Below are 23,421 nucleotides of genomic sequence, written 5' to 3'. Positions count from 1 at the left end.
TATCTGTGTGAAAGGCAATCAAGGATTTTGTATTTCTTTTTAAGCATGATTTTCACAGAAACAAGGGATGTATTTCAGGGAGCAAAACAGGACAGAGTTTTGAAAATCAATTCTCTGTAGTATTAAAAAAGGTGTAAGAGATGGGGAGGAGCAACACAGGCTGTATATAGATGGTCAAGTCTGTTGTATACCTGAGAAGGACAAAGGCTGTGAGAACTAAAAATGTTTTCTATTATAGTACACTATAAGAAATTGTTTTCCAGGAAAGCCACTCTACTATCACAAAATGACTTCTCCCAGGAAAAGGCAACTTTACTGAAATTAACTCCTTCATCATCTGCACTTTAACTGTAAACATGGCTATGTGGAAGGAAGTATACAAATGAAATCATAACAAATTATATAAAGCAAAAATTATAACAGTGAAATCATTACTTATATTGCCTTGACATTTAAAATAAGAGAATCCTTTCAATTATTTTACAGAAAACAAACAGCCCCATGCCTTGTGAAGATCATATTATTGAGGAAGAAAATAAGAATGATATTTATGAATTATTTAGTATGATAGAGGGATAGAACCCTATGTATAAAACTTATTGAATCAGGTACAAGCACAATTCAGAAAGATATTTATATACAATTTTTAATTCATTTATTAGAAAACAAGAAAGATTAAAAATCAGTGATCTAAAATTTCAAATTAAGGATAATAAAATAAATCAAAAAAATATAGAGGGAAATGTTGATATAGATAAAAATTGAAGGCTAAGTAGATGAATACAGAAATTAATAAAATAGAAAATTAAAAGAAGAAATGCTTTATCAAAAATAAAAGCATTTTCTTAGAAATAACCAATAAAATGGCCAAAACTTTGTCAATATCATCAAGCAAAGAATGAAAAATAAACGTTAAGTAAAAATTATGAACAGAAGGGGATTTATATAAAGATAAAAAGACATTAAAATAGAAGAGAGATTCCACTTTTGGAATGTCAACATAAGGAACTCCATAGACTCATTCCCCAATAAAATAATCTAAGTTGATGAAAGCTTTATTAAAAAAATTAAACTTTATATAAGTAATCCTATAGGCATACAACAGATGAAGAAACATTTTATTTAAGAAAGCCTATTGAATCTTGAAAAGAATTGTGAGAGCCTGTGGCTTTAAAGCCATGACATTCTCCCTCTTTACTGCTACCTGCTACTCCAGCTTACCCTTACTGAATGGATGCATCCAAAATATATAGCTTCATCTCAGCTCCTGGTAAAAGCTTCTGTATCTCACTGAAATGGGCATTTTTCACCCCTTCCAACTTCAAATTGAAGAGGAAGAATGTTTTGTGTGTGACTGAGAGATCAGGGAATGCCTTTCTCTGTCTAGCCCCCAGCTATGTGAAGGAGAGTCTACTTACAGAAGTGCCTAACAAAGAACATGGAAGCCATGACTACTATCACCACAGCACACCTTTAAGATAAGGGATCTACACAGAGAGAGGCAAGCTGAGAAAGCAAGAGGCTACTGCCCCAACCTGCTGAGGCGGGAGTAGTGGCTCAGGATGCTTTCTGAGGAGTAGAAGTATCCATAGAGAGCTCCAAAGCTCTTCCTAAAGGAACTGACTTCATTTGAAAGGGTATGAAGAGGTTCAATCCTAAGGTCACTTTAAAAAAATTACAGTTAGTTCATGAGAGAAAAATGGGAAAAGAGAACTATAGTCACAGTGAGGCAGGTTAAATTAGGGACTCATAGAAAAATATTACATCTTAGATTAACCATGCTTTGGCTCAGGAACCACCCTCACCTGGATGGGAACTGCCCATGCTGCTTCCCAATCATTAATTGTCGGGTGGGAATCTTCTTGTTCTCCTCTTCCCATAGGTTATTGTAGGATTTTAAAGCACTTGAGGGAGGTTGAGGTCCAAAATGGCAACTAGAAGGAGGAAGCAGCTAACATGTGTTCCTTAAAGTAAAAATCTTGTTGAGACAGTGGAGACATACCTAACGGGAAAAACCACCAAGAAGAGGCAAAACTCCAGCACCTCTGCACCCCCAGCCTGCACATAGCTTCCCCATGCCATGATATACAGAGAAAACAGGAGGGTTCCCATGCCACAAGGCATCGGCTCCTAACCTGCTTGGGAGACATAGACCAACAGGTAAGCAAATAAGTGTCACACGGTACTCCCATAGCCACCCCTGGGATAAACCAGCATAGCCCTCTGGACAGACTGACCCCTGCCCCCCCCCACAAAAGAATAATTAACAAGCAACTGAGAAAAGACATGTGGCAAAGAGGGTAGGGTGCTCTGCTCTGGAGAAAGGAAGAGGGGCACTTCCCCACACAAACTGTAAATAAACAAGACTTCCAGAGACGGTGGGGTTAGTGGCCCCCCCAGAGAGCTTGGACAGAGGAAGGTTTCTAACAGTGGCTGATGTGCAGTGGGGATGGGCACTTCACCACTTGAACTCTAAATAAACAAGGCCGGCAACTGTAAATAGGCTGGCAGGACTTTACACTGGAGAAAACAGAAGGGGTAGTTGTCCAGGTGAACTCTAAATAAAGCCAGCTGGATTAGGTGAGTGTGAAGGCTCATCACTGTGAACTGCAATAAATAAAGCCTGCAGCAGCAACTGGCTGACAGTAGGTGGCAGGTGAGCCACAGCCTTAAATAGAGGAGATAGAGGCTCACAAAGCTGTCTCTAGACTCAAACACCAGGCAAGACAACCACAGTGCTTTTGATTAAATACCAACACCAGGACTGGATGCTGAAGGAGCAACACCACAACTACTAAGACTGAAAAAGCGTGGCTTTTGAACCTGAAACTTTTATTCTTTTATAGTTTTATATACCTTTTCTATTTTTATAAATTCTTCTTTTTTTCAACTTTTCTTTTTATTATTATTATTATTTTTTGTTTTGTTTTGTTTTTTCCTTGGATGAGACAACAACAGAGCTGCTACTCAACCACCAACACTAGGACTGGATGCTGAAGGAGTAACACCAGAACCATTAAGATGGAAACTTTATTGCATTTGAACCTGGGATTTTTTTTTTCCCTCTGTCTCTCTAATGCCTGTTTAACTCACTGTTGATTAGTACGGTATCTCTCTCTGTTTATTAATTTGGCTCTGTATTTTTTTCCTCTTTTTTTTTTTTTTTACCTTCTTTGCTTTCTTTCTCCTCTTACTCTTCCATCCTAGATATCAACATTTTTAGTATTACAAGCTAGACAATACTAAATTACACACAGTACAGGGACAGTAACAGCAGCAAGTGGAATAATGGGAAGATGGAAAAAGATGGAAACCATTTCCCCCCAATAATAAATTAGTACAGGAACCAGAGGGAAATCAAGCAAACAGATGCCCAGATGCAGACTCCAACAAAACAAAGATAAACCATGCCAAAGAACACAATGAAACCCACAAGAACACTCTGAAAGAAGAAATCCTGCAAGTAATCAATGAAAATTTTATAGAGGTGATACTTGATATGGTCAACCAAAATGTACAGGATACACTCAAGAAATTCCAAGACAACAAAAATAGAAAATTTGAGAAAGCACAAGAACAAGTAAAAGAAACTATAGAAGCACTGAATAAACAACAAAGTGAAACAAAAGAATGCCATAAATAGAGAGATAAATGAACTCAGGATGAAAATAGACAATATTAAAGAGGAAGTGACTCATAATATGGAAAACCTCAGAAAAAAGAATGAAACAGAAATGCAAAACAAAATGGAAGGCCACTCCAGCAGACTAGAAAAAGCAGAGAACAGAATCTCAGAACTCAAAGATGAAATAATAATTAAAGGAAAAACTGAAGAAATACTAGTTAGACAACTCAAGACCTGTGAAAGAAACATGCAAGAATTCAATGACTCTATCAAAAGATCAAATCTGAGAATCATGGGCATTGAAGAAGGAGAAGAGGTACAAACAAAAGGAATTTGTAATATATTCAACAATATAATAACAGAAAATTTCGCAAATCTAGAGAAAACTATGCCCATTCAGGTATAGGAAACATCCAGGACACCAAACAGACTTGACCAAAATAGAACTACCCCATGACATCATTAAAAGAACAAGCACAGAGTATAGAGAAAGAATATTGAAGGCTGTAAGAGAGAAAAAACAAATAACTTACAAAGGTAAACTGATCAAAATCACAACAGATTTCTCAATGGAAACATTAAAAGCAAGAAAAGCATGGGGTGAGGTCTTTCAGGCACTGAATGAAAATAACCTCAACCCTAGGATACTCTACCCAGCAAAACTATCATTCAAAATAGATGGAGCAATAAAAGTTTTACATGATAAGCAGAAATTAAAACAATATATGACCACAAAGCCACCACTACAAAAGATTCTTCAAGGTATTCTGTGCACAGAAAGTGAAAGCCAACATAACCATGAAAGGACAGACAGTACCAAACCACAGGAGAAGAAAAGGCAAGAAAGTAGAGAGTAACATCAACTTAGCTACACACAATCAAACCCTTAAACAACTAAGACAACTAAATGACAGGAATCACCACATACCTATCAATACTAACACTCAATGTTAATGAACTTAATTCCCCCATGAAAAGACAGTGTTTGACAAACTGGATTAAAAAGGAAGATCTAACAATTTGTTGCTTACAGGAGACACATCTCATCGATAGAAATAAGCATAGGCTGAGAGTGAAAGGCTGGAAGATTTACAAAGCTAATGGTCCTCAAAAACAGGCAGGAATAGCAATATTATCTCAGACAAAGTACACTTGAAACCTACATTGATCAAATGAGATGAAGAAGGACGTTCCATACTAATAAAAGGGGAAATACACCAAAAGGAAATAACAATTATCAAACTATGTGCACCCAATTTCATAAAACATACCCTGAAGGACCTAAAACATATATGAACTCCAACACAATGGTAGTGGGAGACTGTAATACCCCCCTATCACCAATAGATAGGTCATCCAAACAAAAAAATCAATAAGAAATCCTAGATCTAAAACATACCATAGATCGAGTGGACTTAGTTGATGTCTACAGAACATTTCATCCAACTTCTACACAATATACATATCTCTCAGCAGTCCATGGAATCTTCTCCAAAATAGATCATATCCTAGGGCACAAAGCAAGCCTAAGAAAATAGAAATAATACCATGTATTCTATCAGATCACAATGCATTAAAACTAGAGCTCAACAACAAAAATAATAACAAAAAACATGCAAGCAGCTGGAAACTGAACACATTGCTCAATGACCAATGGGTCATTGATGAAATAAAAGAGGAAATTAAAAGGTTCCAGGAAGTTAGTGAAAATGAAAACACAACCTACTGGAACTATGGGACACAGCAAAGGCAGTCCTGATAGGAAAGTTTATAGCCATGAGTGCATATATTAAAAAGACAGAAAGATCTCAAATCAATGACCTAATGTTACATCTCAAACTCCTAGAAAAACAAGAACAAGCAATCTCAAAACAAACAAAAGGAGAGAAATAATAAAAATAAGAGCTGAAATAATAAAATAGAAACAAAAAACAAAGAATCAATGAAACAAAAAGTTGGTTCTTTAAAAAATAAAGAAGATCGACAGACCCCTGGTAAACCTGACTAAAATGAGGAGAGAAAAAACCCAAATCAGTAAAATCAGGAATTCAAAAGGTGAGATAACAACAAACACCATGGAAGTACAGGAAATCATCAGAGACTACTTTGAGAACCTATATTTTAATAAATTTGAAAATCTTGAAGAAATGGACAGATTTCTAGGCACTTATGACAATCTAAAATGGAACCAAGAGGATATTAATCACCTGAATAAATCTATAAAGCAAAATGAAATTGAAGCAGCAATAAAGAGTCTCCCAAAAAAGAAAAGTCCAGGACATGGTGGATTCTCTGCTGAATTCTATCAGACATTTAAAGAACTAATAGGAACCCTCTTTAAACTGTTCCACAAAATAGAAAGGGAAGGGAAATCACCTAACATGTTTTATGAAGCCAGTATCACACTCATCCCAAAACCAGGCAAAGACACTTCCAAAAAGGAGAACTATAGGCCAATCTCTTTAATGAGCATTGATGCAAAAATACTCAATAAAATAATGGCAAACTGAATTCAACAACACATCAAAAAGATCATTCACCATGACCAAATCGGCTTCATCCCAGAGATGCAGGTGTGGTTCAACATATGCAAATCAATAAATGTAATACAGCACATTAATAGAAGCAAAGACAAAAACCACTCGATCATCTCAATAGTTGCAGAGAAAGCCTTTATAAGATACAATACCATTTCATGATAAAAGCTCTAAGAAAACTAGGAATAGAAGGAAAGTACCTCAACATTATAAAAGCTATATATGACAGACCTACAGCCAACATTATACTTAATAGGAAAAAAACTTAAACCATTCCCTCTAAAATCAGGAATGAGACAAAGATGCCCCTATCTTCACTCCTATTCAACATAGTACTGGAATTCCTAGCCAGAGCAACTAGGCAAGAAGAAATAAGAAGAATACAACTAGGTAAAGAAACTGTCAAAATATCCCTGTTTGCAGATGATACGATCATATTCCTTAAAGACCCAAAAAATTCTACCCCAAAATGCCTAGACATCATCAACAGCTATAGCAAGGTAGCAGGATATAAAATCAACATAGAAAAATCATTAGCTTTTCTATACACTAATCATGAACAAACTGAGAAAGAAAATATGAAAAAATTCCATTTACAATAGCATCAAAAAAATCAAGTACCTAGGAGTAAACTTAACAAAGGATGTGAATGACCACTACAAGAAAAACTATAAACCTCTGAAGAAAGAGACTGAGGAAGACTATAGAAGGTGGAGAGATCTCCCATGCTCATGGATAGGTAGAACCAACATAGTAAAAATGTCTATACTCCCAAAAGCAATTTACATGTTTAATGCAATTCCCTTCAAAATTCCAATGACATTCATCACAGAGATTGAAAGTCTACCCTAAAATTCATTGGGAAACGGAAGAGACCATGAATAGCCAAGGCAATACTCAGCAAAAAGAACAATGCTGGAGATATCACAATACCTGACTTAAAACTATATTACAAAGCAATAGCAATAAAAACAGCATGGCACTGGCACAAAAACAGACATGAAGACCAGTTGAACAGAATATAGGACCCGGACATGAACCCACACAATTATGCCCAACTTATTTTTGACAAAGGCACTAAAAATATATGATGGAGAAAAGACAGCCTCTTCAACAAAAACTGTTGGGAAAACTGGTTAGCAGCCTACAAAAATCTGAAACTAGACCCATGCTTATCACACTGTACTAGTATTAACTCAAAATGGATCAAGGGCCTTAATATCAGACCCCAAACTCTAAAACTGGTACAGAAAAGAGTAGGAAATACTCTGGAATTAATAGGTATAGGCAAGGACTTTCTCAATGGAACCCCAGCAGTTCAGCAACTAAGAGATAGCATAGACAAAAGGAACTTCATAAAACTAAAAAGCTTTGGCTCAACAAAAGAAATGGTCTCTAAACTGAAGAGAACACCCACAGAATGGGAGAAAATATTTGCCAGCTACACATCAGACAAAGGACTGATAACCAGAATATATAGGGAACTCAAAAAGCTAAACTCTCCCAAAATTAATGAACCAACAAAGAAATGGGCAATGAACTAAACAGAATTTTCTCAAAGGAAGAAATTCAAATGGCCCAAAAACACAGGCAAAAATGCTCATCATCTCTAGCCATAAAGGAAATGCAAATCAAAACCACACTAAGATTCCACCTCACCCATGTTAGAATAGCCATCATTAGAAACACCACCAACAACAGGTGTTAGCGAGGATGTGGGGAAAAAGGAACCCTTATAAACTGCTGGTGGGAATGTAAACTAGTACAACCTTTCTGGAAAAAAATTTGGAGGCTTCTTAAAAATCTAAACATAGTTCTGCCATATGATCCATCAATCCTCCTCCTGGGGATATACCCAAATGTGACACAGGATGCTCCAGAGGCACTTGCACACCCATGTTTATTGCAGCACTATTCACAATAGCCAAGTTATAGAAACAGCCACGATGCCCCACTACTGATGAATGGATTAAGAAAATGTGGTATCTATACACAATGGAATTTTACACAGCCATGAAGAAGAATGAAATCTTATCATTCACATGTAAGTGGATGGAACTGGAGAACATCATCCTGAGCGAGGTTAGCCAGGCCCAGAAGACTAAAAACCGTATGTTCTCCCTCATATTCAGACTTTAGATCAAGGGCAAACACAACAAGGGGATTGGACTTTGATCATATGATAAAGCGAGAGCACACAAGGGAGGTATGAGGATAGGTAAGACACCCAAAAAACTAGATAGCATCTGATGTCCTCAATGCAAAGGAACTAGTGCAGAAACTTTAAAATGACAGAGGCCAATAGGAGAAGGGGACCAGGTACTAAAGAAAAGGTTAGTTCAAGAAGAATCAATTTAGAATGGAACACATATGCACAGGAAAGCAATGAGAGGAATCTCCCTGTATAGCTATCCTTATTTCAACTAGCAAAAACCCTTTGTCCTCCTTATTAATGTTTATACTCTCTCCTCAACAAAATTAGAGATAAGAGCAAAACAGTTCCTGCTTAGAAGTGAGGGGGTTGGTGGGGGGAGGGAGGGAGTGGGAAGAAAGGGAGGGGGAGGGGGGAAGGGGGGAGAAATGACCCAAACATTGTATTCACATAATGAATAAAAGAAATAATAATAATAATAATAATAATAAGCACCTAAGAAGCAGAAAATACTCTCTTGACTTCCACTTCCACCTGTGTGGGAAGTTGATTTTGAGAAGCCTATGAGAACTTGACATAAGCACAGTTGTGCTCAATGCTCTACAGGCTGAATTTAGCATAGCCCTAGTTGCAGAAGAGAATGAGAGACAAAATGCAGCACAGATGCTTTTCCTAAGTTGTTTACATTCAGAGAAGTAGGAAGGCAGGTGTCTCTTGTTACAATGTCACGCCCTTCCCCCAAAACTGTTGCTCCACCTCCTTGTTTACCACTGGATATAAAAGACTCATTAAAGGAGCATGCAGAGCTTTTTTGATGGCAGTTTTGATTGGCTGCTGTTGACGCTGCTGTTAGTTGTTGTGTCTCCACCAGAGCAGATTTCTGCACTGAGAATTTTATACATAGGCTTTAGAAAAGCTAAGCTAAAGCGAACATGGGACAGTGCAAGTCTAAGGACTGAGACTTTAAGAGTTATGCTAATACAGTTTGTAGATGCAGCTGCTGTTATTTGTCTGCAAATCTGAGTGCCAAGATTTTAAGACAGACCATGAGATAGTGCTAATCTGAGGGCCAAGACTTCTAGAGAGATTAAGGAAAACATGGGACAGAGGGAGCCTAAGAAAAGAGGCTTTAAAGAATAGAAAAGAAAAAGGTTTTAAAGAAAGACTTTAGAAGTAAGGCCTTAAAAATAGAGAAGAAAAGAGAAGTAAAAGAAGAGTTATTAGAGAAAAGAAGCAACGAGGCCGTTGTGCATCTCCATCCAAGTGGCCAACACACCTGACCCCAACTTTCTACGTGTCTGTTTTCTATCATTTGTCCTTTTTGCATCTCCAGTCACCCCTAGTTAGGTTGGTTGCATAAGAGCATGTGAGAAAGTTTGCTAGACACCTGGTCCTCACCATGCTTCCCTTTGTATTTCCCTTCCCTAACTTTTAATAAACTCCATTTACACCCATGTGTCCTGCCGTGAATTCTTCCCAGTGGGATACAAAGAGTTTGGAAGTCTTCTGATCACAGACTGCACCAGTGCCATGAATATTTTTGGCAAAGCAAGCCAAGGAGTTAAAAAGGTAAAATTCTGTGTTTATTGAATTCTTTTCTTCTAAGCCACTCCTCCCTGTCTTCTGGCCCTGTGCCTCTTCTGCATCAGCATCTTACCCAGAGCATGGTGCTGGGAGAGGCTGGGATGTGCTTTATTAGCCCAGTCCCACGTGGCATGAGGCATGTGGTGCCTACACGTACCCGTAGGCCACTGTGGCCGCATCCTCATGGACACGCAGCTGGAAAGGGCAGAATTACAGAGGTGGTCAGCACCGCAGGCTCAAGTTCACCATCTGGCCCAGTGGGGAGGGTGGTAAGGACTGTCCATGAGGCATCAAGCTATTGTCTTTGGTAGCCACTGCCTATTTCTTGCAGCTGCCATGTGTCTGCTTCCTTCCCCTCCCGTTCTCCCTTCTCTCTGCTTGCTTTCTAATTCCCAGGCCCAGGCGGCCACGTGACCCGGGAGGCATGCCAGCAATGTTGGGCCTCTGCCATGGTGGCCATGCAGAGGTGAGAGAGCACGCCCCACCTGACCAGCTTCAGGTTTTGTTTCTAAAGTGAAAACAGTGGGGTCAGATGTTAAGGTTAAAATATTTACTAAGAAACTCTTAGCTTTGGATTCTTTTGGCCCTGGAGTGGTTTTCTGAGTTTGGGTCATTGTCTTGTTAAGAGAGACGTTGAATAATCTACTGGTTCCTGCACTGATGGATGGAGAATTTCTGTTTGAAATTCATAGCTTTTGCACCGTTTAGCTCCTCAGTTTGGGTCTTTGTTAAATTCACTTGTGAAAACCTCCCTGCTCCAAACATAGTTGTTAAAGATGTGAGTTTCTCTTGGGTAGAAAGTGAAAAAGGCTTTAGAGTCATGGCTAACTTTAGAATTTCCTGTGATGACCTCTGGCCTCTGGCTACCTAATCTTAAATAGAGATTAGTGGAGTTGGAAAGTTAAAGTGATTCTTTACTGTGGCTGCAATTTACCTGCTGTCCATCAGAGGAACTGGGGACATGCCTGTGCCCTGAGTATCTGGCCCCACCTATCAGTGCCAGCTTGGGAGCATCAGCTCAGAGGCTGGGAGGCTTGAGCACCCAGCAGGGCCCTCAAGAAGCAGCAGCAGAGGTGTTGAGGCTTGCTTGGGAGGGGCCCTGCCTCTCAGCTTAAAAAGCCCTGCCTAGCCAGCCTATGTAGCCTTCTGCCTCCTCACACCTCAGGCCATACAACTGTTTGTTGCTGTAAATGTACTTAAATTCTCTAAGTATAAACAGTGCCACTTAATTATGAATTGGACATTGATCACCTATAAAGTGTAATTCATTTACTCCGAAGGCAAAATTATTCTATTAATAAGATGTCATTTTTTTTGGTGCTAGAATACACATTTTAGATAAATACTTGAGATAAGGAGAACTTAATGGTACCAATTAATCATTGGTTTTGCTTTCTGCTTTCCTTACAAAACTAACTGTTTTCTGTTAATATTTTGCAAAGTACAACATAAATAATATGTCTCAAAAAATGCCCCATTACCTACAGAAAAAATTATGCTTACTTATAGCCAAGAGGTTAAAAAATAAAGTAGGTCCTTGTGTGTGGGTATTTTAAAAAAGCAATTTTTTTGGTTTTTTCATTAGCATGGCTAACTCATGGACACCTGTCTCTTGGCAGGAAATATCTTTTGTTCCTGTAACAGATTTCTTTTTTGAACCTGTATGTTGAATGTAACATGTCTTTGTGTTCCATTTGAGAGACCCTTTGGAGAGACCATGTGGTCACAGGAAATGGTGCCACCATGATGAAGCCACCATGTGTCCAATGCCATCTTTCTACTTCCCAGGAATAGGAAACTCAAGGGTGACACCATCTTGCCATCCTCTAGAAAAATTATAACTAACTTGTGATTAAAATGATCTAAATTAGTATAGTTTTTATACATGTCTTTTATACATTAATCTGTTAAGGATTGGGCCAAGAATAGAGTGATTATGTTAAAGATCTGTTAAAAACTATTTAGGAATCTAACTGACTAATCTTCTGAAGATAATTACAAAGAAATTGTTTAAGAGTACACTCTGACTTAATGTGATTGTGTGTCATTGTGTTTTCTGTATATCTCTTTGTCTTCTTCTAATTGTGGCCATTTTTACTTTTTTGAGCTTATTATGCATGCTTATATTCTCTGGCATGCCTACGTAGTAACATTTCTCTCTCTCTCTCTCTCTGTGTGTGTGTGTGTGTAGATGTCTTTAGGATGATTCCTAAACTACTTTTGCAAAGTAAATGTGTACAACTGTCTCAAAAGTTATCTAAAATTCTAATTCCAACCAAGCCTAACTATTCTCTGCTTTAGGACTAAAGAAAATTTATGGACAATAATCTCAATCTTTTCATTCTATCATGAGTGTAATTTATATTCAACTCTTTTATAATTAGGTTTATTGACCCATGCATTCTTATAGATTGCTATTATTAAAAAGATGGTTTAATTTAATTTTATTCCTAAGGTTTTAAAGGCATAAGGTTGCCAAGAGCTTATTAAAAACAGTGTTATCTAAATTCATGTTTTTGCAAAGGTTGTTTCAAGACACAAATTAAGATCTTAAAGCTTATAAGTTAATATATAGTTTAAGTTTGCCTAGAGAGTTTTCTAAGGTCAAAATTTAAGGTACTAATGTGTATTTAAAAATGGGTTTCTGATTTATCAAATAACTGTCATGAATTTTTGGTGCTATAGGCTGATACAAAATTTTACCAAAACCAAAGAAAATTTTACCCTCTAGATGGGATATTGGGGTTTATTTCCTATCAATATCAAAGGCATTGGGTTTCCTAACTGTGCTTACTCCCTTATCTTTGTTTCTGTATTTAATCATTTAAGACATTAATCTTTTTGGTTTATTATTATCTTTTTAGAAAATGTACTTGCTTTCCTATTCTTCTCAGTTTACAAGCTCACTACAACCTCATGGCCTGATATGAAAACTAACCAGGAGCAATGGGTTTGTATCAGCCAAGCTTACAGATTTGGGTTCTGTACTGGTTACAAAAGTTCATATTAAGATGTTTCCTTTTTAACAATCAACAGATTGTCCTCCTTTACATGTTGTTTTTTGTATCAACCTCTTTGCACAATGTATAATAGTTCTGATGTTTTAATAGTTGGGTTGGCATTCAGGATCAGCATCCCATTTAGGAACCCTCATGCAGGTGTTCAAGAGACTAGCTCTTTTAAGAATAGTAGGAATTTGGGGATCCTGCAACTTGTTTGCACAGAAATGTCTGCAGGAAGACTTTTAGGCAAGCCAGGTGAAGAGGACCTGCAACTGAGACTTTTAGATATAAGGAGATCACCCAAAGATATTGGAGTCAATCTTGCTCTACAAAAGGGCAACTTTCCTCCTTTCCTTTTCCTCTCTCTCACTCTCCAACAATCAGCATAAAGAATTCTATTCAGGAGCCCTCATGCAGGGGTGGAAGGGTAAATGGATTCTCCTCCTTCTCTTCCCTCTCTCTTTTTCCAGCAGGCAGCATGGGGGAAGCCAACATATTCACTTGGCTGTATCCTTAATTATTGGGAGTTGTCTTGATCCTACTAACCAAAAATAAGGTAACAAGTTCTCTATACAGAAATTATTTGAAATTATTTGTTATTCTTTACATCCTGCCTAAACCCTAAGGTTTCTAATAACACTAAAGAAACAAAGTTTAAGCTAAGTAAAAATTCTTTTAAGTGGTTCTAATTCTGCTAGTGCCTTGTATCTAAATGTTACAGAATCATTTACAGAGTTAAAATGTATAGATGTAAGCAGTTATAGTTTTTTTTTAATCTAAGGTACATTCTATATAATAAGGTTTTTTACATTTCTGCTCTTTATGACAAATTCTAAGAGTTCTATCATTTTAGGATTAACACCTGTCTGACAGATAAACATTGATTTATCTGACATTTGTTCAACAGAAAAACATTGGTTTATCTGACATTGGGTAGATAAATTGTATATATATATATATAAATACATCAAAATAGGGGCACTGGCTTCCCTTAACCATTGGATAATTTAAGTTATTATTTTACCTAACCAAAATTCAAGGTTTAAATTGTGATTCTGCTGCTGGCTTCTTTATGTCTTAGATATCTTTGTCTTCAAATATATAAGTCTCCTAAAATAGTTACAGAAAGACACTGTACTAAGTTGGTGTCTTAACTCCTTTTGCATGTTTGTGCATATGTTCCCAATTATAATAAGAGAGGTTTAGTAGTACCATACTATTACAGTAATTGCTAAACAATTAACCATGGTTATTTTGTTTAGTCATTAGAGTTCTGATCCTTCAGGAATATTTACAGGCAAGCCCATGAAAAGTGACTCTGACAAGTGCTTATCTATCAACCAGGACAGACATTCTTAAGTGTTGGGGTCGTTTTGTGTTTTCCTTGTAAAAACTTTATAACTGTTACACTTTATAGAAATTTAAAGGTGTCAGTACATCCCTTATGGGACAATTAGATTTAATCAGTCCCAGTCTAAGAGCCTTTTTTTTTTTTTTACTAAATCTCTTTGATACTTAATTTGGCCAAAAAGGTTGCATTGGCACTGACTTCTGATCTGTTTGATGTGCTACTTCCCCTCCCCTATGAGACAAAATCTGATTTTCTGGACTTTTTGGGAGAAGCCAATACTGCTCTGAGGGTCAAAACTTCCAAATTGGCGGAGTCTTCAGATATGACTTCAAAAAAACAGTTTAAGAGGACGTGACCCCCAAGCGGTTGGTGTCCCTTAACTTCTCAGAGGAACAAGTGATGTTCAGCCATGTGAGACAGTTCAAAGGGTCTGCACAAATGAGGAGACATCTCCAGATGTAGATGGAGTCAATTTTCCCAGACCTCTAGAAGTAACTAAAGGAAAGAGATTTTGAAAAGGGGCTCTTATGCATGTGCTCTAATATTTAAGCCTTGTAGGCTTCTGGCAAAAGGCAAACTCATGTCTTTGGCCAAGGTATTCTGTTTATGCAAAGGCAATATAACCTTCAATGGTTCTGTACATAAATGACTCATTGATGTTTTCTCTCTAATTGGACTAACACCTGCCCCCTGGTACAACTGGCACCTAATGTAGTCAGCCCTTAACTGTCCACCATAGTGATGGTCCAAATTAAAGGACCATCTAAGAGTTAAAAATAGCTGCAGATATAAACATCTATAGGCAAAGTAACCATAAGACTTTCTGTCACTTTTCAAAATGAAAGAGTAGATTCTTTATCTTTCCTGCTGGGAAGGCCCCTGGCAGGGCTTTTTCTCATGAGCCTATCATTATTAATCTTCAGTTCATGCCTTCTAAATTGATTTATCTCTTCCAGAATGAAAATTTTTAGGACCCACATCATGAGGCAACAGAGTTATCAATCTCTACAAATGAATGAGATCTCCATGAGCAACCCAGATCTTCATGAGGAAACTTAATTGTAATGAACATTAATTCAGACACCTTGTGTCCAAATGTGTCGCAGGGGAAAGAAATAGGAAGAAAGTTTCTCCATGTGGGTAGGATCTGCTGCTGCCCCTTGTAAGCTCGAAGCAGACACTGAAGATAGACTATCCCCTTCAGCATCTCCCAAAAAAAGTTTTTTGGAATATTGTCTCTTGGGGAATTTGAGGCAGGCTAAATTAGGGATTCATAGAAAAATACTACACCTTAGATTAAACATGCTTTGCCTGGATGGGAACTGCCCATGCCCCTCCCCAGTCATTAATTTTAGGGTGGGAATCTCCTTGTTCTCTCCCCGCCCTCCCCCAATAGGTTATTGTAAATTTTAAAAGCACCTGAAGAGCAGAAACACTCTCTCTTGGTGTCTGGCTTCCTCCTGGTCCTCACTATGCTTCCTTTTGTATTTTACTTCCCTAACTTTTAATAAATTCCATACATACCCACATGTCCTGCCATGGATTCTTCCCAGTGGGGTACAAAGAATTTGGAAGTCTTCTGATCACAGGCTGTACCCATTAACAACAGCAAACTTCAAAGATTGACTAAACTTTTTTTTCCTCAAATTTAAGTCGAGCTATAGTGCTTAGTCAACTGTCAAAAACAATAGAGCAATCAGCTGGTGTTTAGTGGAGTCTAACAAACAGGATATAATATCAAATGAAAAAACAGAAATATCAGGGAAAAATACACTCAAAGAGTCCTGCCTAAACTACTCTTATCCTAGGGTGAGCAACCCTAAAGACTTCACTTGGAAGAAGAAATAGAATTTACTAAAATAGACTAACAACTCAGAAAGCAAATAATAATAATAATAATAATAATAATAATAATAATAGCAACAACAATCAGAAACAATCCTTGGAATAAGGAAAAGAAATCAGTATTCATAGTTATTAAAATATATTACTTAAAATGTGCTGTTTAGTAAAATTATAGGATATCCAATGAAATAGGAACATGTTACCCATAAACAGAAAAAAATAAAAATAAAATAGGCAATGGAAATTGCCTGTGAGAGGAACCAGGTGTTGGATTAACAAAAACTTCAAAGTAGCCATGATAAATATGTTCAAAGAACCAGAGGAAGCCATGCTTAAAGAAATAAAAGAGAACTTGGAGACAGGTTCTCAACAAATACAAAATATCGATAAGAATATCCAAATGATAAGAAAAAACAAAATGAAAACTATGGTGTTAAAATGTGTACTAGAAAGGAAACATTCTTTAGAGGGCTCTAGTGAATTTTAGTATTTAAGCTGGCAGAAGAAAGAATCCAAGAACTTGATGTATGGCGATTATGCAATGCAAGGATATCAGAGAAGTTGGAAAAAATAAGCAAAGCCTTAGAGAAACGTGGTGGTAACACTAAGTACAACAAATCACAAATAATAAAGTACAGAGAAGAGGACAAAATCTATTTAAATAAGTCATGGTTGAAAACTTTCCATATTTGCTGAAAATCATTACTCAACAATCTAAGAAGCTTAAAAGAACTCTAAGAAGGATAAACCAAGAAATATCCGCATAAAAGCATGCCATAGCAAAAATGTTGAAAGACAAAGAGAAAATGTTGAAAATAGGAAGAAAAATAGTTCTTATGTATAAGAGAAACTTAATAATATTAATACCTTATTTCTCACCAGAAGAAAGCAGAGCAGAAGACATTGGGATGATATATTCAAAGAGGAGAAAGAAAAAACCCTATCAACTAAGAATTCTATATTCAGTAAAGTTATCTTTAAAAATAAACATAATAGACCTATTCCAGGTAAACAAAAACTGAGAGAATTTGTTGCTAGCAGACCCAACGTATGGGAAATACTAAGGGGAAATTGCTGTCTCAGCAAGTAAACACAGAATCTACATTTAAAAAGAAGCACTAGTAAGATAATTATATGGTTTTAAATGATGCTGTAATGCATATTTCTTCTTTTAACAGATTTGAAAACCAATTGTATAGCTAAGATATGGAATCTGCCTATGTGCCCATCAACAGATGGATGGAAAAAGAAAATGTGGTATGTCTGCACAATGGAGTATTATTTAGCTGTTAAGAAGAATGAAATCGTGTCATTTGCAGTAAAATGGATGGAACTGGTGGTCATTAAATGAAATAAGGTAAACACAGACAGACAAGTACAACTTGTTCTCTCTCAAGTGGAACAAGTGGAAGCTAAAAATGTCAGCCTGAATGTAGGATAGTGGTTACTTGAAATCGGGAAGGTGTATATATATGTGGGATGTGTGTGTGTGTGTGTGTGTGTGTGTGTGTGTTTGTGTGTATTAGAGAGGGACTGGTTACCATGAGAGCAATGTTATAAACTGAGTTTGGCTTTCTTGGTTCATTCTCTTGCTTCTGTTCTTACCGTGTCACCAGTCTCTCCCACATACTCCCACTATGTGATACTATCCTGCATGAGGCCCTCACCAGGATCTGATGATGGCTCTTGGACCTCCAGATCTATCAGCTAAATAAACCTCTTTTCTTTTTAAGACACTCATTCTCAGATATTTTGATATAGCAATACAAAATGAACTAAGAAAGACTTGTAAGATATTATAAACCAACTGTACCTAACCAACATCTAGAGACCACTTCACCAACAGCAACAGAATCTGCCTTGTTCTGAAGAAGACTGGTGTCCTGACACATTCTCCAGCAGAACTGTGACAGGTTTCCTTTTTCTGAAATCCCTTAGAGAGACTTTTAATTCATGTTCTGTGCAGCCTCAGCCTGGTGAGGGAATACTGATGCCATTCATAGTGGATTCAGATCCCAAGTTGATAATTGTTGACTGGTAAGCTACCCAAGTAACTCAGCCTCTCTCACCTTCTATCTCTTCATGAACAAAGTAGGGTTAATTACACACAGAGAACATAACACATGTTAAACTCCTGGCAAAACAATGCAGATAGTGGTATCAATTCACAAGTGGTGGTATATTGCATGTATCTTTTTACTCCTCATGGTGTCACAGAATCAGTCAGGGAGGTTATTTTTCCTTCCTCCCTTCCTCCCTTCCTCCCTCCCTCCTTTCCTCCCTTCCTCCTTTCCTCCCTTCCTCTCTTCCTTCCTTTCTTCCTTCCCACCTTTCTCCCTCCCTCCCGCCTTCCTTCCTTCCTTCCTTCCTTGCATGGCATGAGGATTGAGCCCAGGTCATTGTACTTGCTAGACAATCACTCTACTAGTTGACCTGTGCCGTTAGCTCTTTTGTTTCTTTGTTAATTTTGCCCAGGCTGGTCTCAGACTTGCTATCCTTCTGCCTTTGTCTCTTGAATAGCTAGGATTATAGACCTGTGTATCTATTACACAGGTCTTGCATTTTCTTTCCTTTTTGAAGAGTAGGACAATTTTCCAGCTCCTGAGCATGTGGTGTTTATTTTTGACCAAGTTCAGGGGAATCCTCTGAGGACTAACACAATGCCAACAGGGTCCTTCTTTGTTCTCTGCATGAGACAAGCATTTCCTGCCTGAGGCCCCTCTTGTTGATTTCAGGCAGACCCCAGAAGTTACAATTCCTGTCTGGCCTGAGAACATCAGCTGGCCACTGTGGCCAGTGTCTTCCTGTTCACTGTTCAGTCACAGCCAGCCTTGGACCACTGGGATGCCTGCTGCTATTGAAGCCAGGTTCACTCCTTGTCTGTTTCCACCTGTCCTTCACTCCTTGCCTGTCTTATATCCAACTCCACAGAGCAGCACTAGTCATCTCAGATCAAAAACCACACCTGCCCACAGTGTGTGTGTTCTGTGACCCTGGAAAGATTTTTTCCCCATGATTAAAAAGTGGGGAAATGTACATGTTTAGAAAAATTGCTCTCTAAAGAGGTTTCTCTTCTAATTTTACATGCCCTGCTTGTTCTCGTGGTAAATTTTCATGAAGATTTTATGTCTGAGGAGTGAGTTATTTAATCTTACTCACTCTGACTGAATTCAGCGTATTCAGTCATTTTGGGGTAGCCTGGTAAGAGAGTGAGAGAGGGCCTCTGTCTGAAAAGAGACTAAGGAGTGGATCCTGCTGATGAAACTTCAACTGCCCAGGACCCATTAGAAATGTGTTTGTGTGGAGACTCTAATGGGAGATAGGAAATGGGCTTGATGTTTCTTTTCTGTGCCATTATCCTTCAGTTTAGCCTAAGCAAAATAAAAGAATAGAGCCCTTTGAAAGATGCCAATGTAAAACACATTGGTCATTCTTTTATTATTTGATTTCATACTGGTTTTCTCACAGTAGACTGTGAGTCATTCAGGGTCAAGAGCTCTCCTCTGTGACCTCATACAGTGATCTGTTTAAATGTAAGATTTCTGTTTTTGCTGGACTACTAGAAGGTTCTAATGAAAGAAACGCTCTGCTGAAAGCTAAGCCGAAAACCTTTCTGTTGCAGTGAATGTGATGGTGATATAAGGGCTTTCCTGCTTTATAGGAGCTAATGTAGTGAAACTGCCTGTGAAAGCCCTCAGAGCCATTATTCTGCCCCTCACTTCTCCATGTTCAGGACTTGGAAGGAGCTGTGGCAGGTGTATGCCAGGCTGGCAAAGAAAAGGCTTGAGCAAAGACTCTGCCATCCAGTGCCCAAGGCTGCCATCAATATTTCATCCTGACACACGTTCCCACTGAGCGCAGACAAAGCCTTTGTATTCTTCCTGAGGGGATGCTCTAGGCTGCCACTGCCTGTTGATGGGAAATGGCAGCTGAGATGAAGTCCTTTTGTCTGCTTAGGTGCCCTGAGCCTCACATGTCCTCTAAATATCCTTTCTTGACTAATTCCTCAATATTCACTTACATTTCTAAGATGAACTCCTTTTGTCTTAAGAAGTAGGAACCTTACCAATTCTAAGCCTAGTCAGCAGATTCTTCTACTTAATATTCATTCACCTTAAAGTGTTACCATTGTTTTCACAGAATGATTGTTCAGCTATTTTGCTTTGAATTGGCTGAGTTTAATAATCCTGGATCTGGAAACAGACACAATTTATTCCCTTTCTTCCAGGTAGAGCCTGCTTTCAAACAATGATAGATTTGCCCACCTTTAGGAGATATTGCCTCTTTGAAAAGTTCTTCTTTCTCCCCAGCTATCTATAAACTATCTGTCCTCTACATGCCAAGGAGGTTTGGGCTCTACTCTCCTTCCTTTATTCCTTGCACTATCCCACCTCTTGTGGGTCCCAGGCTTTTCTGCTGAAAACCTGTAGCACCTATGCTCAGTTGACATCCTGTGTGGGGGGAGCAGGTAGCTTTTAAATCTTGTTATTCCAGTTCTGCTAGGAAAGATACTCAGTGTACTATGGTCTTCCAATAAATGCTTGTGGTGAAAGAACATATACAGATATTTAAAGTTTATTAGATTGTATTTTACATGCTTTTCTTCCTCATAAATCTTCAAAATGTTCTTGCAAGGTAAGCATTTTTCCAGAAGAGGACTTTGAATCCCAGAAGGATTATATAACTGTTCTGAAGATGCACAGCAGGTAAAAGGTACAGCTGGACTCGAACTTTAATCTCCTAACTCCAAGCTATCATTTCTCCCCTTCCCATACCTGAGTGCTCTGTAGTTGTAAGCTGTGATTGCGTCATTTGCTCTGATATTCTGGGTTCACACTGTGTGTACAACTGGATTATAAACTCCCCAAGGGTAAGTTAGATGTGTTGCTCTTCTTTTTCTGTTCCTCTTCTCTCATTATTGTGATTAGATGGCAACTCTAAAAGTATATATTCTGTACTATCTGATAACTGGATGTCACAAATCAAAATTTAGTGTGAGATTAATTTTTTTAGTTTGCTTTGCCAAAAAACTGATTTGTCTAATGAGGTCATTAAAAAGAAGCATGAACTATAATCAAAAAGGTATGGGATTTTGTGCTGTGATGGCAGTATCTGAGCTGCCTAAGCACGTATAAAAAACCATTAAAAAACCCGGTATTATGCTTATTAAATCTTACAAAAATTTTTTCTTTAGCCATTGTAATTGAAAAGACTTTAGTGTAACAATTGCCTGCCAAGAATCACAGATGATCTAGTGGGGCAGAATTTGATAATAAATTCTGTCACTTGAGGACAGATCCTGGTTCTGTGAAGGTCTTTCCCTCCATTTTCTGAATAAGAATTTTTCTGGCAAAAGAATAATGGTTGGGTAAATCTAATATGTGCCCTGGAGCTCACACCCACTCACTAAATTTTCTGGGTTATATAATAATTCCCATGCAACTAATGCTACTGGTTGGTTATCTTTTGGTTTTGATACTGCTTAATTTTGCTCACAAATAAATAGTTGGAAATCATATTCTCATTCAGCAGGAGCTGGAGACAAAAACCATCCAATTGTTAGGTCCTATGAAATTTTATGCTTGGCCAAAAAAAGAACATATATACACCATATGTATACATATATATGTGAATATATATACAAAATTGTACATACTTAGGGGTACCATATAATGTTTCAATACATGTATACATTGTATAATATTCAAATAAGGATAAACATATTTTCTCAAACATTTATCATTTCTTTGTGGTGAAAACATTCAAAATCCTTTCTTTTAGCTTTTTGAAAGATACAGTGCATTATCATTATTTATAGTCACCTTACTGTGCAATAGAATACCAAAACTTATTTCTCCTATCTAACTATAACTTAGTAAGCACCGATCAAGCTTTTTTTATACCTCCCTCTCCTTACTGTCCCCCAACCTCTGGTAAGCATTATTCTACTAAACCTTTTAAATTTTTCTCTCTGAAGAAAGTGAAAGAATCTTAATCAAATCTGTATTTGATTAATTTGAATGCAAGTCAGGAAGGTTTTCATGGTTACCTATGATGTAGAAGACATCAGGATAGGTACAGGGCTACAAGGGTAAGGGACACTATATTTTCAAGTAGCTTCGGATTGAATATAGAGCTAAGCAAATATGTTTTTAAGGTAAAATCTTCAAAAGACATTAAACCACAGAGCTATACAAAGTGGAGGAAAACATTATAGCCAGCTTAGACAATCAGTTCAGAATTCTTAATTGAGGAACTGGATTGGAATGGTAAGAGCTCACCATGGATCAAGTCAGTACTTAGGGAATAGGGAAGACCCAGTTCACCTAACTCTCTAGGCGTAGGCAGAGAAGTAATGAGAGATGACGTTAGAAATATAAATGAGGTCATGATCAAAGACAGGTTAGACACACTTTATATAAGTTGTGGAATCATCTACTAGAAGAGTTATTGTTATTAAATTATTATCCTTAATATTACTTTGTCCATGGTCTTGCACATGCTAGGCAAGTGCTCTATCATTGAGCTATATTCCCAGGCCAACCTGAATTATTTTTATCTGCATAAATTTTTTAAAGTAACTTAAGAAAAAAAAAATCAGTGCCCAAAATGATACTTCAAAGATAACAGAAGATTTAGAATTTAATGAATTACCAAAGTTTCAAAATGACCTCACTGGAAGGTTGTCTTATTAGAATACCATCTATGATGTATTTAATTAGCATTGTGGTGTATTTCAGTAGGGTTAAGATGGGGGAGATCGGAAATAAATGCCATCGTTCATTAACAAAGGGCACAATTACCATCAAGAAAGGGGTGAAAAGGATGGAGGCGGGATGGGGTACCCTAGTCTGAGTACAGATCCTCCAGCGTGTGTAGTAAGTAGGACTGAGCCCCAGAAAGGGATGCCCCTAGCCTGAGCTCCTGTACTGTGTGGCGCTTCCTGGCTCCAGCTGGGTGAGGCAACCAGTGCTAGATGGCTGGTCTGGCTGGCTGAGAACATCAGGTACTATCTGCTCCAAGGAGACCCTAAACACAAAGTGAGTGGGGTCACCAGGGAAGCTAGCCTGAATTTTTGTGTGTGTCATGTGGTACTGGGGGTTGACTCAGGGCCTTCACCTTGAGCAACTCCACCAGCCCTTTTTTGTGATGGGTATTTTCGAGATAGAGTCTTGGCGAGCTATTTGCCAGGGCTAACTTTGAACCACAATCCTCCTGATCTCTGCCTCTTGAGTAGCTAGGATTATAGGCATGAACCACTGGCACCTGGTGCAACCTGAATATTTTTAACCAAGGTATTGCCAATGTATTGTCTATGAGCTCTG

The 23,421-nt window shown here is 37.8% G+C and overlaps 1 long non-coding RNA gene across 1 annotated transcript in view; it reads left to right on the top strand.

Moving 5' to 3' along the window:
- The window catches only part of LOC141415049 (uncharacterized), a 320,350-nt gene that overhangs the window by 76,262 nt on the left and 220,667 nt on the right, over positions 1-23,421 (top strand). Inside the window, exon 2 of the long non-coding RNA XR_012440077.1 lies at positions 17,275-17,453. This is a non-coding gene — a long non-coding RNA (uncharacterized lncRNA). The remainder of the gene's footprint in view (positions 1-17,274; positions 17,454-23,421) is intronic.

The sequence above is a fragment of the Castor canadensis genome, chromosome 12 (assembly GCF_047511655.1).
Source record: "Castor canadensis chromosome 12, mCasCan1.hap1v2, whole genome shotgun sequence".
NCBI lineage: Eukaryota > Metazoa > Chordata > Mammalia > Rodentia > Castoridae > Castor > Castor canadensis.
The sequence above is the reverse complement of the archived record's forward strand: the minus strand, read 5'-3'. Positions and strand labels throughout refer to the sequence as shown.